This window comes from Colobus angolensis, unplaced genomic scaffold (assembly GCF_000951035.1).
Source record: "Colobus angolensis palliatus isolate OR3802 unplaced genomic scaffold, Cang.pa_1.0 Scaffold80, whole genome shotgun sequence".
NCBI classification, from domain to species: Eukaryota; Metazoa; Chordata; class Mammalia; order Primates; family Cercopithecidae; genus Colobus; species Colobus angolensis.
In genome coordinates, this window is record NW_012121821.1 from 11,822,937 (window position 1) to 11,829,860 (window position 6,924).

Consider the following 6,924-nt stretch of genomic DNA (forward strand, 5'->3'; position numbering starts at 1 on the left):
AATGGATGTTGATTTTATAATGACAATAATAGGTACTGCCTAAAATGTATTCAGAATTTAAAACATAATAAAAATACCACACAGCCTGGGGATAGATAGAATTTTATATGTTCTAATGTCTTTTGGTTGTCTGACATGTGGCAAAAAGTGTTAATTATATTATACTGCTTAAACAAGTTAAACATGCATATAATATTGTAATGTCCAAGGTAAACAATAAATAATAGTACAGTAATGCGATTTTTAACTAAAATTTAATAGAAAGAAAATGGGAAAAATAAAACAGAAATACTCGATTAATCCAAAAGAAGCTAGTGGTAAAAAGAAACAAACAGCAGGTGGAAAAGAAAAACGATTTTTAAAGTATTAGAGAAAAATTAGCCTAGTGATTAAAACGTGTTATTGACCAATTTATACTTGTTTTAATCCCATCTTTTTCACTTCTTGGTGAGTAGAAAGATGATACAATACCCTAGTAAGTCTGTTTTTTTCCAGCTGTGTACAACAATTGCCTAAAAAATTAGATGGCTTTATTGAACGAGAGGTTTGAAAAATTGAATTCTAGTCCTGGTCTTACTAGTGTTTAATCGTGGCAAAAAAAAAAAAATCTTTATTCACTGGACATGTCATTTAGCTTTGGTGGTCCTTAGTATGTTCAACTTTTAAAAATAATTTTAAGAAGACTAACTTTGCCTACTTTTCAGAATTTCTTTTAAAATAAATGAAATGAAATCACATACATAAGAGAATGCTGAGAAGTGTGTCATATTCAAATATAAAATGTGTTTGATCTCCTTCATAAGTGTTGAAATCACTTGTCATTATTGGTTCCCTAAAGGAGGAAACCATCAGAAAAAAAAAAGTACTTTGTCATCCCACAAGTATTGTTCTTCAGAGAGGATAAATTGAAGCCTTTAGATAAATTAACATGCTAAAATAAAGCCCTTCATGTTTAATAAATTTAATTGAAAGGAATAACTTCAACAAATACACAAGTTATTCAATCTATTCTTGAATAGCTGTTCCTTGATTCACACACATTTGGCAAGGTATCATTTAGAAAACATCAATAAACAAACTAGCTTTATCAGAACTATAAGAGTTTTACAAAGTAATTTTTTATATAAATCTCTTCTCAAAAGAAAGAAGGAAAGGAAGGAAGGAAGGAAGGAAGGAAGGAAGGAAGGAAGGAAGGAAGGAAAGGTTGAATTTTGTCAAATTCTTTTTCTGCATCCATTTTAATAAACTTTTTTTTTATTTTTCATGCTCTTAATATGGTGTGTCTAGATAAAGTTTTATCCATTTTATTTCTTTTCAAAAATCTGAGCCTTAGTTTTGTTCATCTTTTCAATTGTCTTTCTAGTCTCTATTTCATCTCTTTTGGTTCTAATCATTATTATTTCCTTAATTCTACTAGCTTTGGGCTCGATTTGTTCTTCCTTTTAAAGTTCCTTGAGGTGTAAATTTGGGTTGTTTGAAGTATTTCTTTTTTCTTAGTGTAGGCATTTATTGCTATAAACTTCCCTCTTAGAATTGCTTTTGCTGCATCTCATAAGTTCTGGTATGTTATGCTTTTGCATTCCTTTGTATCAAAAATTTTTTAAATTTCCCATTTGGTTTTTTCTTTTATCTATTTGTTGTTCAAGAGTGTGTTGTTAAATTTCCACATGTTTGTGGATTCTCCAGTTTTTCTCCCATTATTAATTTTAGTTTCACACCCGTGTGATCAGAAGAGATATTTAACATGATTTCAGTCTTCTTAAATTTAAGACTTTTTTATAGCACAACATAGGATCTATCCTTGACAATATTCTGGGTAGGCCTGAGAAGAACCAGAACCTGTATTCTGCTACTTTGGATGGAATGTTCTGTATGTATCTGCCAGGACATTTTGATCAATATTGCTATGCAAGTCCACTGTTTCTTTATTGATTTTCTGTTTGGATGTTGAAAGTGGGGTGTTGAAGTACTCCACTATTTTTACATTGCTGCCTATTTTTCCCTTTAAGCCTGTTAATATTTACTTTACATATTTAGGTGCTACAATGTTGGGTGCATATATATATATATGCACTTCCTGAATCACCACTTTATCATTATATAATAACATTTTTGTTTTTTGTGGCAGATTTTGATTGAATTCCTATTTTTTCTAATATAAATATAGCCACCTTGCTCTTTTTTAGTTACCTCTTTCAGAAAGTGTTTTTTCTGTCTTTTAACTTTCAGCCTGTAAATGTCCTGAAAGCTAAATTGAATATCTTGTAGGAAGCACATTGTTCAACTTTTTAAAAATATATTCAGCTATCCTGTGCCTTTTGATTGGATAATTTACCTATTTACATTTGAAGTCATTAATTAAAGAACTTACTGCTGACATTTTGTTTTCTGACCATTTTGTGGTTTCTTTGTTCTAATATTTCTCTTGTGTGGTCTTACTTTATGACTTCCTTATGTTTTTAGTGGTATGCTTTGATTCATTTCTCTGCTCTGAGTACCAGAGGGTTTTTCTTTGTGATTACCAGGAGGACAATATAAAATATTAGCTGTAATAGCAGTCTATTTTAGCTGATAACAATGTAAGTTCAATCACATACAAAACTTCATACTTTTGTTTCTCTCCTCACACACATTTCATGCTATTTGTGTCATACTTTATACCTTTTTATATTGCATATCTATTAATAAATTAATGTAGCTATAGTTATTTTTAATCCTTTTGTATTTTTACTCTTATACTAGAGTTAAATGTGATTTCTGCATCACCATTACTCTATTACAGTATTCTGAACTTGAATATATATTTAGCTTTATTTATAAGCTTTATGCTTTTACATGTTGTTAAACAACAGGTTTTCGTGTTGTTACTTAATATTCTTTTGTTTTAACTTGTACAGCACCCTCTAGCATTTTTTATAAGGCATGTTTAGTGGTGATGAACTCCTTTGGCTTTTGTTGGTCTGGGAATGTCTTTATATCTCCATTTCTGCACGATTGTTTTGCCAGGTATAGTATTACTGGCTCTCAGGGTTTTTTTTTCTTTCAACACTTTGAGTATATTATCCTACTTCCTCTTGGTCTGCAAGATTTATGCTGAAAAATATCTACTCATAACTTTTTCAGGTACCATTGTATGTGATAAGTCACTTTTCTCTTGCTGCTTTCAAAAGTATTTTGGTATTTGATGCTTGACAATTTTATTATGATTTACCACAAAGTACTCTTTTTTGGATTTATCTTCCTTAGGTATGTTTTAGATTCATAAATCCAGATGTCCATATTCCTTTTAAAATGTAGAAGCTTCTCAGTTATTATTTCTTTAAATAAGCTTTCTGGCATTTTCTCTCTCTCCTCCTTCAGGGACTTAATATATATGTTTGTTTGTTATAGACTTTTCATATGTCCTGTATGCTTTCTTCACTCTTTTTCATTTATTTTTCTTTTTTTTTTCTCTAACTGGTTAACTTCAAGTGACCTTTTAGTTAACTGAATCTTCCTTCTGCATGATTGAGTGTGCTGTTGAAGTTCTTAATTGAATGTTTTCAATTCTATTATTGTATTTTTTATCTCTAGCATTCTAGCTTTTTATGGTTTCTAATTCTTTATTAAACTTCCTATTTTGTTCTTTCTTTTTTTTTTTCCTAATTGTGTTTAATTTTCTGTGTTCTCTTGCATCTCATTCAGCATCTTTAAGATGATTGTTTTGAATTCTTTGGCAGGTAATTCATAGATCTCCATTTCTTTGGGGGATAGTTACTGGGGCTGTATTGATTTCCTTTGGTGGTGTTATATTGCCTGATTCTTCATGATCTGCATAGCTTTACATGGATGTCTGTGTATTTGAAGGAAAAAACAAACAGCTCTTCAGTTTTTACAGACTGGTTTTGGCAGGTAAAGATCTTCTATTGTTAGGTCCCTCAGACTTAGGAGATTGCCTCCAGAATCACAGTTGAGTGGTGTTGGAGCCAGGTCATATGGCTGCTGCTGGATCCACAGTGTAATCCATGATCACCAGGCCTGTTATTAGTAGTTCAGGTAGACATACATGAATCCTGTCTAATACCTGGGTGGATAAAATTTCCTCCAGGACCTTAGTCAATAGGGCTGATGTTGGGACAAGAGTCTATTTCATGGTCTGCTGTTGGATCTCTAGATAGTGGAACTGTTACCAGATGTCTCTGCTGGGTCCCTGGGTGAACAGGACTGCTCCCAGATAGCAGCTGGGAGGGATCAGAGGCAAGACACAAAGCTGCTTCATAACCCATGGTCAGACCAGTGTCAGCAGTTCTACCTCTGAAGTCACAGACAGTCATGTCTCCCAAATGATGCCACAGGCAAGACTGCTCCTGGACCATGCTTGCAGGGGCTGGAGTTGGATCATGCACCACTTCAGGGTCCATAGCCTGAACTGAAGTTGGCAAACCTGCTACCTAAGTCCCAGGTGCTTTTGGCTTTTCCTGTGTTTCTTAGCAGATGATTCTGGTGTTAGAATTAAGGCCAAATGAAGTTGTAGCTGAATTCACAGGGGTACATAGCTGTTTTTAGGTTTAAAGCCAGAACCATGGTCAGTAAGCCTGACAGATGGGTACATATCTGTCTTTTCAAAATGGCACTACTCAGTGTTGGGCTCCATCAGGATTTCACAACCTTCTACCTGGATGTCAAAGCTCCCCCAAAAGCAATTTTGTCCATGGATAAATATTGTTGCTGTGGTGGGACATCAGTGATGCACCTCCTATTTCACTGTTTTCCTGATATCACTCTTTCATTTGTTATTATTTATAGTTTCAGTTTTTCTGTAACATTTTTTAATTTTTTTTCTTTTAATTCATTAAACAGGCACACCACGGTTATTTTAAAGTTTGTGTCTATTTATTTCATTATCTCTATTTCTTACCAGTTACTTCTATATTCTCTTGGTTTTTAATCTTGTGGACTGCCTCCATGAATTATTTCATTTTTTATTGACATTATAAATTAAACACTATGAAAATGTAATGACATTAACTCCTTCTAGAAAGGATGTACCTTCTGCAAGCATTTCTTTTACTGCTGTATAATCCTTTACTAAGGGTTACTCAAAAAGATTAGCAATTGGCTGTTCTAATTTAGCAATTATCCAGGACAAATAAGTGCTTGACTAACTTAGTTAATCTTGCAAATTAAAATTTGACATTTAAGGGTATTCTTTATTGATCTGTTTAATAACTATATATTGTAAAATCTTTTAAAATCTATGCAGCTAGGAGAGCTAGTAATCATAGATTACTTAGATCCTTTTACAGAAATAAGGATGACTTGATCTGGGCTAAGGTTTTTTGAAGGGTTTTTCTACTTATTGTTCAATCTCATTTCTAATGGTGTAGGCTTTCAAATTCCAATCCAAAGGTGGGAAATTTACTAGTGCTATCCCTTCTTGATAAATTCTACATACCAATATTTTTCCATAGTCCTACAAGTCTATCTAGGTTCTGCTCAGTTATTTCCCTCTAACCCTTTTTTTCTAGAATTGACAGGTATCTCTTGTTGAAATACTACCCCGAGTGTCAGGCTCACTTCTCTGAGTTTTTATCTATCCCTGAATCTGACTTCATAATTCCTCACTACCTCTGACTCTATGTGCTTTCAAGCAATTTTGTGTTTATGTTTTGTCTGTTTTTCTAGACATTCCAGATGATCTGCATTTTTTTTGGCTGCTATTTCTAGAAGCTTTTCTCTATTACCATTTGCTAAAGGTTACTCAAAAGAAGTATGCTTTGCCTGTTTTAATTTAGTAATTACATAAGACAAACAGAAACAGTGGCTGAACAATTTTATTTAACTCATTTTTGCAAAGAACTTATTTTAGGATACTTTCTATGATCTACTTAACAATTATTTATTGAGGGCTTACTATGCATGAAGTACTGCTTCAAATCATGAGCATACGGTAATGAAAAGACACACAAGCTTCTTACCTCTTAGCACTTAGTTACTGGTGTAATATAAAAAACAAATCAATAAGAAACTATATAACTTCAGATTATCATAAATGATATGAAGAGAATAAACCGTGAATTGTTATAGAAAAGTAAATTGCAATATAAAACTTAAACATTAAAGAGAATACCTTGTGCAGAGTGGTGGGAAAATGGTGTCCAGGCATAGGTAACTAGATAAACAAACACCCTGAGGAAGAAAAAGAGCTTGCTATATTAGCAGACCATGGCTAAACTATGATGTGTGAGCAAGGGAGTAGTATAATTTGAAGTTGGAGAGGAGCACAGAGTCTGGATCATGTAGAACCTTGTAATCTATAGTAAGAACAACTCAGCTTTGTTCCATAACTTTTTAAAATAGAAGATCATATGAGTTATGGTGCTGTATTATAGGTGAGTTAGCTGCCATAATATTTCTTCCTATATTCTTACAAAAAAAAATGCTGTCAGCCCACTAAACTGGTAGGAGTGCCCTATACTGTCAAAACACTTCATAACTAGATTATTTCTACTGACAATTTTACCTCTTAGAGAGTAGTGGAAGCAACTGGGGAAATTGCTACTCTGAACTTAACAACAAACAAAAGGGAAAACTTGGTTGGAAAAGTAAAAGTGATAAGAACCATGGGGACAGGAAATAATACTTCTTTAGAATTTGAAATCACAACAAAAGAAAATCCTGAACACATTTAGACAGTCGTTAAGTCTTTGAAGAAAATGATTTTTATTAATTTAAAAACAAAGTGAAAATGGACTCAGGACGTTAGAAACTAAGAAGGAAGATCGCAAGTGTTTCAGAATGTTCCACAAAATATAATTCTGCTTACATCATTATGGAAGGAACTTTGATGATACAGGACATAGGGGGAAATAAAAGGCTAATATAGCCACAAAGGATGCTTTTAAATCAAGTAATACCCTTGACTTAAAAAGACAAGCTAGTAAC